The sequence below is a fragment of the Orbicella faveolata genome, unplaced genomic scaffold (assembly GCF_042242905.1).
Source record: "Orbicella faveolata isolate gen_17 unplaced genomic scaffold, um_ofav_v1 contig_14, whole genome shotgun sequence".
NCBI lineage: Eukaryota > Metazoa > Cnidaria > Anthozoa > Scleractinia > Merulinidae > Orbicella > Orbicella faveolata.
Genome location: NW_028301541.1, coordinates 4811338 through 4823600, shown reverse-complemented (window position 1 = coordinate 4823600; position 12263 = coordinate 4811338).

Below are 12263 nucleotides of genomic sequence, written 5' to 3'. Positions count from 1 at the left end.
ACACAGGTAAAATGTCATCATCAGTTTCATTTCACCAGTACTTTGAAGTATTTCATATGAACTTCACAATTTGTTTTCGACATTTGCTGTTGTTAGAAAGATATTTAAACAGTCGCACAGAAGTTTGCAATACAATGTAAATAATCTCAGTACAAAGGTTTTGTCCACCTGTTACTCGAACTTCTGGTGGATTCCTTCTTAATTCTTCTCTGTGCAATTTTCACTACGCTGTCTGTTCTCCTAACGAAGAGTGTCTCTGAACAAACCTCTCAACATCACATTTTGTTTCATTCGCTCTCAGGACATTTTATCGGGGAATTTAGTTTGAATTGGAATTTTTCCGGAAATACAATAATTCAACACAACTCAAGAAGAAAGATTTCCAAGCAACACTGACGTTCTGCCGGACAGACAACAAACTGTTATTGATACTGTTTACTTTTCCGCAAATAATTAAATAAATACATCGCACGTCAAAAAGGAAAGAATAAGTTCCACGATCGAAGCAAACGCTACTACGCATCTTAATGGAAAAACGACAAACTGCGGGAGACCGCAACAGTGGGATTACATCTCCATTCGCGACAAAAACGAGCACGAAGCAAAATCTCTTTGGGGTTTGTACATGATGTGTTCAACGTCGATTCGTTTGAGTTTCTAGTTTTAAATTTGAAACAAAGTTCTTTATATAGTCTTACAGCCCTTGTGTTCGTCCTTACGTATATTAGTTTCGGGAAGTTGCCACTTACCTTTCAAGGCTTTAGGGGGTCAATACTTGAAAACTTTCAATTCACTTATCGTTCTCAGCTGTTTTGTTCATGTTGAGGGTTTTGTTTGCTCTGTTTTCCTGCCTTCCTGGCTGTTCTTATCTAGATCATCTAGGTTAAAGTTCTGGCTACTCCAAAGTATACCTTATTCCAATAAATTTTCCTCCAGTGATGCCAGCACTATCAAAAACTAAAATGACTCGGCAAACCTCGCCAACTAACAACGCCCAATGGAGCACAAAGGAAATTGTCAGGATCCAAAATAGCTTCTAACCATCGTAAACATTTTTTTTTATGTTATTATTGTTACTATTTAGCATTCCTCTCTGTGGGATGAAGGGATATCATTACTACGTTATATGATTCCTCAGCTGTTTCTTCTGAAATATTTTTCAAGTCCATCTGTTTCATTCAGGTATTCAAACCGTATCTTGGAATGAATATACTAAGTTATTTAGTTTTCCGCTCAAGTTAGGCTAGCGCTTAACGATCGAACTTTGTGATGTGACTTGCGCCCTTCAACTCCTTTACTTAAAAAGAGTCCTATCTTCTTGTTGGAACCCTCTTTTTACCACAGCTAGATCTTCCATTAAAATAGCACCATCATTTTTGCAACGAGCCACCTGTTTGCCTCATGGCAATCTTTGAACTGCCATATTCGTTACGGTAAACTACTCAACTCCACACCAGTTTCTCAGGTTGTGAAAATAAATTTATCTTTTTGTCTGACAGCGTGCGTCTTGGGTGAAACTGCAATATTTATTCTACGCCAAGGTCCTTAAGCAAAAAACGACAGCTGAAGGCTCACGACCTCACAGCTGAGGAAGAAAGTCATACCTAGCAGTCCTCGCTATTTGCTTTGACAATGAAGTCCCTAGATATCTATCTGCATTTTTCGACTTAAGTTTTAAAAAAAGGTCAACAGTCGTATAAAATCCTGTTCCTAAGCTACAGCAAAAATTGACAAAAAGCGTTATTCAGTTAGCCTACACTAGACAGTGTGTATTTCGTCCGAGAACGTGCTAGAGAGGTTTAAGTCTTAGGAACAATAGTGTTCAATGTTATCTTAAATAATTTAAGAGAACAGCTTGAAGTATTCAAACGTCAGGAATGAGTGAAGTTTTTTTCTTTTTTTAGGCCCTGGGTGACGTGTTGCAGCAACAAAACAACTGCGCAAAACCACAGTGAAGCTATAAGTTTTTACTAAAATATATTTTCTCTGAGGTAAAATACTATTTTCCGGTTCCGCAAGGAACTAGTTACGCCTGAATTTGGGAGGAAAAAAGTTGTCTTTTGCAGGAAAAAAAAACGGCGTGAACAAAAGAATGTGCAAACAAAAGGTAGCAGACAAAAACAAGGGTAAATTAATTCTGGGAACTTTGGCGAGTTGGCTTTCAAGTGAACTTCAGATCAGAAATTCTAACTGACGTTTCCTCTAGACAGCTCGAGCTTAGTGCAGTGCTGCTAACAAAAACACAGAAATAAACTTACGGTAAAGATACTGGTCGTAGTAGCTCGGTGGTCGAGCTGCAGCGAACGGATAAGGTTGACTGTAGGGAGTCGGTAGTCGGCAAATTTGCGGTGCAGGCTCGGATTTGATAGCGGCGGAGGGAAAATCACCGGGAAAATTCACAAAATCATCCACGTCGAACAAGCAGGCTTTTCTCTCCTCCCTCTTAATCGTACGGTTCGAGCACATGTCAAGATAGTTGAAAAAAGCTGGGCCGTAACCAAGATCCTGCAGGACAGCCATCATGACCTCATGCTCTTTCACAAAGCTTCAAATGATAACTGGCAAACACTGCACCGTCTGATGTTTTGAACTTGTCATTAGCATAATGTTGCTGAGAACTTGTAGCGTCCTTAGCAACCCTTTGGGCACGATTTTCGATATTAGTCGAGGATGAAATACTTGAGATTACAAAATATGAAGTCTTCTCAAATCCTGGTTGTATAAAGCACTGAGAGCGTAAATTTGTTCACGAACTTAAGCTGCAGTAGCATCACAAAATCCGTGAGTCCAAAGTCAAAACTTCCAAAGTTACCTTTTTCAGTTCTTTACAGAAACTTCGCTAAGAAGGATGCCGTAAATCTTTCTTGTAATAAAGCCAAATCTCGCCTATACGATGTATCAAGTTTTATTAATTTTTTATTACAATTTTAACTCTTTCGCTGAAAACGTATAGCGCCCGTACAGAGCAAAAGAGCGAAAGTTAACAAATGCGCCATCATGTTTACAAGGTTACGGAAGGCTAGAGATTAAAACCGAAAATAACCTTCAGTTTTCCGCAGGAAGCAAATTAGTGGAATTAGCCGAAAACCACAGGAGCGAGAAATATAAACAACCTCAAATACGTCATAGAAACGTGATGGGGTTATTTATTGACGCAAGACATGACCCATTATTTTACTTCACCTGCTTTGCGAAAAAAACCGCATTGCGCGAAATCTTTCAGACAAAAGCTTCATCCGGTTTATTCTTTCCAATTGTCACGCTAACTTGGGCGTACGATTCTTGGAAACACGAAAGTTTACATGGTGAAATGTAAACAATTGTAAATCTAGCACGATTTTTCACTGTTTTACGAGACAAGACAAGACCTCACTTCTTCATTCTACGAGAGGAGTTAGTTGACGAAGCAAGTTAAAAGAAATATCAAGAAAACGTTCTGAACTGTGTTGTTAAACACTTTAAAGAGTTAAACTATACATTATAGCGCACAACAGCTTTTGGGCATACATGGTCTAACACGACGAAAAACAATCAACCTTTTCGTCGAAATGTCCGCTTTAGGTTGAAGTTTTCCCTGCGCTCTAGTAGTGCCTGTCGAAGCGCTCTAGCAGCATGCTGGTGGTCACACGCGAATCATCGCGCGCATTTCACGTGCCGCCGCGCGTTCCACCAGCTTAGCCGCGCGCGAGGCAGAGAGAGGTGAAACATTAACATGAAAAAACAATTACGCCTACGTGTAGTAAAGGTACATAACGGCAAAAACCCAAGATGAGGGGGCTGAAAAAATCTTCAGGCGCTGTTTACAATTGGGTACAGTACGACTGAATCCGAAAAATTGCCGGCTAACGTTTTTAGAATGGGTCACACGTGGGATAAGGAAAACTGTAACGCGAGCGCGAGAAGAAGCCCTCGATGCAAACGCGATTGTGCGGCGAGAACGTGAAATTTTGTGCGAACATAAGACAAAAGTGATATAAATTACACAAGCATTCATTTTCAAACGATACGAAAATCTTTAAAGTGAAATTATGAAAACGACGAATGGATTTCCGCTGTACCCAAAGGAGCCTCAGAGGTGGAGTCCCTTCTTGTCGCCTAGGATACCATGGATCGTTTGTCGCGGTCGCTCGTAAAGTCTCAATTCAATTTGACAAAATGGTTTACGATCGTTTCAATTGCGCTCGTCTACAGAGTTTCTAAGACTTATATACAACTGTAAGAAGTGTTTCGAGTGTTTTTCACAAATTTCTTCACAAGTGTCCAAACGAAACAATAGGCAAACTGAGAACACAAACAATGCCCCCAGCCCTAAGAACAAAAGAGGTGCAGATTAACAAGAACGAATCAAAATAGAGGTGCAGATCAACTGACATTCTACCATTCAGAAAAAGGCAATTTCAAAAGATGCAGTTTCTATGAATTTACAAAACCGCACTAATCATGCAAGGTGTCTAGGGTCGGTCCACACTACGTCGGAGAAATTTGAAAAACGCAGCTTTATTTCTCCGGTTAGGCCTACCGTCCACACTAATCCGTCACGAAAACGGTACTTTTCGAAAACGCTCTTCAAACCGGAGGAATTTGAAAATGCTGGCTTTTCGTTTTCGTGTGGACAGAAAACATTTTGAAAACGGAGCTTTTCGAAAATGATAGCGTCACGGATATTCCTGACCGAGTTTTCTTCAAACACCAATCCAAAAAGACCGGTGATTGTTACGTTTTTTAGTTCCTCCGGCGTAGTGTGGACGGAAAAATTTGACGCGTTTTCAGAGTGAAACCTCCGTTTTCAAATTCCTCCGGCATAGTGTGGCGGGGCCTAATAAATCTGCAAAATCAGTCGACCGTGAGACACAGTAACGGGAACACCAGCTACGAGAGACAAGAAAGAAAGAGAACAATATATTGACCTCGCCAATTCATAAGCACTGACCCTTGGTTTGCCTCCATGGATATCAGAAAAAATACAGTGCACTCAACCGAACACGTGTCTGATGATTTCAACTTCGCTAAGTAACCCAGTAAATAGTAAAATCAATTAACTGGTTCCAAAGTTTAAATATTGCTTTCCAGAAGTCTCTACGCCTATCCTAGCAACCCAAAACATCAATTATTTACTCCTAATTGTAGCCAAGTTAAGAAAAATTTAGTAAAGTAACAGCTTTTGGCTGTTATTGATTGAACAACTCTACACAATGCACTGCATTTTGTTCACCTGTTGATTTAAAGAAAGCCCACTGATAACGGCTTTTCGCCCAATCTGGCGATAAGTTTAAGAACGATGTTATCATCCATTACCATGAAATGAATTATACACATACATATATAGTTCATAGAGTTTATAAGAGGTTTCGCTGATTAAATAAGAGCGAGTGGTGAAGTCTTTTAGGTGAGCAGAAGTTTTCTTGTCAATTCTGGACCTGTTCTCAAGTTCTTATCTTTATTTTGAGTTCAGCAACCACAGAATCAAGCTTTAATTTGGTAATAACGTGAAGTCTGTGGATCTATCGAACAGTGTTGTCAGACCGTCTGACACTCATGGTTCATTATAGTGCACAAGGCGGTTCTAACTTTGAGTCTGTGGATGAAACCCTAGTGGGTGACCATTCAGATGAAAGCTATTGAGCAGTACTGTTAATAATCATGTACAGGGATTTTGTTCTGATTATTTAGTCTGTGGATCACACGTGCTATGAGACTTTCCAAGCTGTCTGTGATATTTCTTCGCTTCATAATTTGTAACTGCGATTAAAACGCCAGTATGTTCAATGACAGAGTCACCCACAAACCATGTATATAAAACGAACGCCTAAGATCTTTAGACAGCTCGGCTTTAGAACGAAAATTACTAGTCTATGAACTTTATCCTCCGCAGTTAAGAAGCCTCCATGTAATCAACCAAATCAAAACACGGTGAAAACGACAAAAGTATTACTGAACTAGTAGCAATCACAGCTCACGCCAACTCCCTTGGCCGTCATGTTTACAAAAGTGAGCATCAATTGAAACAAAAGCCACGACTTTGCGGTATTGTCCTTTTTAATTAATAGGGAGTTTAAGAAAACCACGAAGGCAACGGCAACGGGAACGTCGCTAAACAGAAGGTCTAAGTAGGAGAACAATGGCTGTGCACGAGCGTTATAATTCTTGGTACATTTCTTTACCGTCCTCGGCAAAACAACAACGTGAAATGACCAAATTCTGAGTTGTCTGGAGAAAGTGAACCACGACGGCTAATTTTTTAAATTTTTATTTCAAGTTTATCGCTGTGTCCCAGAGTCAGTTTCGTGAAAGTTTTGTCAGTGATAGAAAAAGTAAATGACTTTAGAGTATCGCGAGATTCGTAGGTAAAATATAAAGTCATTTTTTAATCGACGTTGTCCTCGGCGTCGCCGTCGTGCTTACTTAAACTCCCTAATGGCTCATAAGAAGTAATCGGGATGCAGGAAGAGTATTTATTTCCACCATGTGCAATATTCCACTTGTTTCGATGAGGAAAACAAACCAAACTTTAGATAACCATAACAACAATCCCGAGCACTGATCGAAATCTTTCGGCAATGTTCGCCTTCTCCATAACTTTCCGAACAACTTCCGACTAAACGACATGTCACGTAAATCAAGGGCTCGAGAATTTCTCATCCGTGTAGACAATAGCGAAGCGCGCGAGTGACGTTGTAACTCAGACACAGCCACACAAACAAAACGGAATGGTGGAAGATTTAAAGCTTTTTCAAGCGCGTAAACAAGTGTTCATACAAAAAAAATTTAAAACGAAAATTTGGCTTTCATTTTCCCCCTATTTCTCTCATAAAACGCTCATGTTGTCTAAATCTCGCAAGGTTCCAATAATTTGCATTCTATTTTTAGACTTCGCGCGCTTCTGTCGTTATTGAAAAGAAAGCTGATGAGAATACAATTCATGCATTTCACTGATATTGAAACCACACAAAGTGATTCTAACTTTAAATTTACTTTATATTTTATACGACTTCTATTAAATCGTCAGGTTTTTTTTTTTACCGACATTCCATGAAATATCGATCTTCATGTACAGATTGACCAAGCAACCTTTATTTCGCTTAAGATGGTAAAAATACATCGGGAGAGCGCAATTAAACTTCCACCGTACTAAGAAAATGGAGCTGGCCACCTTCTGCCTTGTCAACAAGGATACTCGAACAGCTGTTTATAAAAATACAATTAAACCTAATAAAATGATTTACTGTCGTTTCAACTGCTCTCCGTCACAATCTTTCTAAGAGTATATCTGCACGAATCAGTAAAGTGTTTCGATTGCCTTTTCTGCGAATTTTTACCTTCTCTACTGGCATTTTACTGTTTGCCACAAAACGGTAGAAACACTGACCAATAATAGATACAGTTTCTACTTAACATTAACTTGCAGGTTGTCATTTTGCAAAGTCAATCGAACGCGGGACATAGCTGTTACCGCGAGCTACGGAAAACAAAAAAAGAAAAAGAACAATATATTGACCTCGCCAATTCATAAACAGTGACCCTTGGTTTGCGAACTCAACGATTCCACGTGTATTCACCTAATGATTTCAGCTACATGACATTGCTAAGAAACCAAGTAAGCACTACAATCGATCTACTGGTTTCAAAGTCTAAAATATTGATCTCCAAAAGTTTCAACTTCTAGCATAGCAACTCAAAACATTAACTGTTTACTCCTAATTAAGGCCTAATTAAAAAGATTAATTTTTTCCTCAAAAGTTAGCTTTTGCCTTTTATTGACCAATTCTGCGAAATTAGCCGGATTTTTCGCCTGTTGATTGAACAAAACGCCCACTGAATCCGCAGGTTGGGATTTCTCGCGATTTCACGAATGTTACCACTCCATTTCCATGCTATGTTGATTTCACGTGGTTTAAATAAATCATAAAGACGTTGAAGGTTCATCGAGTTTACAGAAGGAAATAAAAACGAGTCTAGATAAATTAAAAAGGTCAGCAGAAGGCTTGTTGTCCTTTCTGAACCAAACCTTTTCTTTCCTCTTCAGCTCTCTCTCTGACACTGAGAGAGCGAGCCAAACTTTGAGTTCATAATTAATTTTTGGTTATCACTCGAAGACTTGGATTCATAACGCTGTACTTTCATGTGGTGCTGTTTATTATGCTGTATAAGGTGGTTCTAACTTTTAAGTCTGTGGATGAAACCCTAGTGTGTGACCATTCAAATGAAAGCTATTGAGCAGTACTTTCATGCGGTACAATTTATTATGATTTCAAGGTGGCTCTAACTTTTAAGTATATAGTGCACTGGACAACGCGTTCTACGTTACAAGCCGTGTTCAGTTCTTTGCTTCATTCAACTTAGATTTCTAATAAACTGCAAGTAGTTTTTATTGACATAGATACATGTGACCCATATCTGAGCCCCTGAGACCTCTCAGCAGAGAGTTATTAAGCAAATATTCTGAATATACATAAACTGCTGCTGTATCAATTTTATCTATCGTACTTGAGGGGATTTTGCGCGGTCAAACAGATCTAAAGAGTGTAAAATCGGCAAACTAGTTACAAGTAGCATTTACATCCCTGGCGCGCTGCGTGTTTGCAAAAGCGAGCATCGATTGTAATATTAACGAATTGATCGTTTGTCACGTTTAAAATGCTCATAACAAGCAGTAAGGATAAGAAAAGAGTATTTGATCTCCAACATGTGTAATATTCCACTTGTATCGATGAGGAAAACAAACCAAACTCTAGATAACCATAACAACAATTACGAGCGTTGATTGAATTTTTTCGGCAATGTTCGTGTTCCGTAACTTTCCGAACAACTTCCGACTAAACTAAATGTTACGCAATTTAAGGGTTCAAGACTTGCTCATCCGTGTAGACAATACGAATGAAAGCTAATGAAAATACAGTTCATGCGTGTCGCTGAAAATAATGTTACACAAAGTGATTCTACCTTTTTAAGCACTTCCATGGTGCTCTGTTTGTTTTTAAGAGAATACCCCTTCCTATCAAACTGGTTACAATTGGCAATGTACTTCAGACAACTTCACTTTAGAGGGATACATGTTATCAATAAGATTTAGAGAGTGAAAACTAGTTAAACAACAAACTATTTGTAAGAAGAAATTACAGACTACACGCGCTTCGTGTTAACAAATGCAAGACCAAGAATCAATTGAAAAAGACACGATTTACCGTATCGTCTCGTTTAAACGGCTCATAACAAGCAAAAGGAATACGATAGAAGTATCTGATCTTTCCACTTGTTTTGATGAGGAAAACAAACCAAACTTTACATAGCCATAACAACAGTGACTGAACTTTTTCGGCAATGTTCGTGTTCCGTAAAACTTCCGAACAACTTCCGAACAACTCACATGCGACGGAAATCAAAGGTTCGAGAATTTGTCATCCGTGTGGACAATTGAAATAAAAGGTGATGAGAATACAGCCCATGCGTGTCGCTAATAACAGTGTTACACAAAGTGATTTTAACTTTTTAACGTCTATTATATCACTGTGTTTGTTTTCCAACATTACACGTCCCCACCCAACATTTGCCTGTGTATTTTATATAAGACTTCTGTTAAAACGTCCTTTTTTCAGCGTCAGTCAATGAAATATGGTTTTACGCATCTCTTTACCATCATGGTAAAAAGAAGTCCGAAGAGCACAACTAATAAACTGGATTCCGCTTTAACAAAATGGAGCTGGCCACCCTCTGCCTTGTCACCAAGGATATTTGAACAGCTGTTTAAAAAAAAAAACTTATATCCCGATAAAATAATTTACTGTCGTTTCAACTGCTCTCCTTCGCAGCCTTTCTACGAGTAAATATGCAGGAATCAGTTAAGTGTTTCGATTGCCTTTTCTGCGAATTTTTACCTTCCCTAGCGACATTTTACTGTTTGCCACAAAACGGTAGAAAAACCAAGAATAGATACAGTTTTTACTTAACCTAATCTTGCAGTTTGTCTAATAAATTTACAAAGTCAATCGAACGGGAGAGTTATTTCCGCCAGCTATACGGAACACAAGAAAGAAAAAGAACAATATATTGACCTCGCCAATTCATAAGCAGTGACCCTTGGTTTGCGAACTCAACGATTCCACGTGTATTCACCTAATGATTTCAGCAACATGACATTGCTAAGTAACACAGCAAGCACTACAATCGATGTTGCTCGTTCCAAAGTTTAAAATATTGATCTCCAGAATTTTCTTCTGCTAGCTTAGCAACTCAAAACATTAACTGTTTACTCCCGATAGTAGCCAAGTTCAAAAGAGACTAATTTGTATTTCCCAAACTATTAGCTTTTGCCTTCTACTGAAGAGTTCTGCAAAATTATCCTGATTTTCCATATGTTGATTGAACAAAACGCCCACTGATTCCACAGGTTAGGTTTCTCACGATCTTACGAACATGATATTACTCCTTTTCCTTGCTATGGTGATTTTGCATGGTTTAAATGAATGCACAGTCTTTGAACGTTCATTGAGGTCAGCGAATGAAATAAAAGCGGGCTGGGGGATATGTTTCTTAGATCAGACCTATTCTGCGCCAATTTTCAAATTCTGTCTTCTTCTCTTTCTTCAGTGAAGTTAACGCTATCACCAACAGAATAAAACTCTAAGTCGGCAATTAACGTCGTGGTTGTAACTTGAAGTCTGTGATTCTATGGAGCAATATATTTACATCTACATCCACATCTACATTTAATAATTTGTAACGCTTTCGCATCCAATCAATTTATTTTCATACGGTACTGAACTCTTACACCTGACCGGTTGAAACTTTCAATCAAATGAAAGCTATCGGGCAGCACTCCATAAGATACTGTTTATTATCCTATTATGAAGGGCGCTCGAACATTCAAGTCTGTAGATCTGTGGTATGTGCCAGCTTTTCGAGTTGTTTGCAAATCTTCCCTTCATACCTACTTCTATTATAAACCGCCAGTATTTTCATTTACGGAGTCATGAGCTCGGCAAAGGCATAAAAGGACGCCTGCAACTGATCTGAATATAGCTAAATTGATAATGCACGAAAACTTTGTCTACTGCAATTATGAAGACTATGAACTGTTAATCAAACTAAAGCCGGAGTGCGAAAACGACATATCACGCGAACTTGTTTACAACACTGAGCATCGGATTGAAAAAGACACGAATTTACCTATATTGTCTCGTTTAAAAGGCTCATAACAAGCACGTAAGAAGGAAAATAGAAGAGTATTCAGTTGATCTCCACCATGTGTAACATTCCACTTGTTTCGATGAGGAAAACAAACCAAACTCTAGATAACCATAACAACAATTCCGGACACTGATCGAAATCTTTCGACAATGTTCGCCTTCTCCGTCACTTTCCGAACAACTTCCGACTAAACGACATGTCACGTAAATCAAATATTCGAGATTTTCTCATCCGTGTAGACAATTGAAATGAAAGCTAATAAGAATACAGTTCACGCGTGTCGCTGATAATAATATTGCACAAAGCGATTCTAAATATTTAAGTACTTTCATGTTGTTCTGTTTATTTTTCAACATTGTATGCCCCCACTCCACAAACTCCTTACATTTGATCATGTGCTTTGTACAAAGTCTATTAAATCGTCAGTTTTTGCAGCGACAGTTCATTCCGTCCATGAAATGCCCGCTTGACCGATCACTACAGGATGACTAAGCAAATTTGTCCTTTTTCCCGGTTAGTGAATAAATGTTCTGTATGTACGTCAGTAAATAAGTAACTGTGTTTATTTCCTCTTTTGCTAGTTCATAAACTTCTCTTTAAGAGGACATAATGACGTCAATTAGGTCTAAACAGTGCCAAAGAGTCAAACTGTTTGTCGATAGTTTGTAGCCAGAACGCACTGTGCTAACAACAGCGCGAGAATTTATTGAAAAGTGTTAAATGTCCCATTCTTACAAGCAAACACAGATTTAGACACAAAATACATGGTTAAGGGTAGTAAAATGGTCATCGTTGCGGTCGACATTCAAGTTTTTCTGATGAGCAAAACAAATCAAACTTAAGATAACGATAACAACAATTACGAGCGTGGACTAGAAATTTTCGGCAATGTTCGGGTTCCGTTGGTTTCTCGAGCAAAACACGATCACTTGCGACGTAAGCAGTCAACCGGATCAACAACTCAAATGAAAGCTTATGAGCAATACTTTCATATGTGCTAGTGCGGTTAACTTGCTTGTATAAGCCGTTATCAAAACGTTGTGGATGAAACCCTAGTGTGGACCATTCAAAAGAAAGCT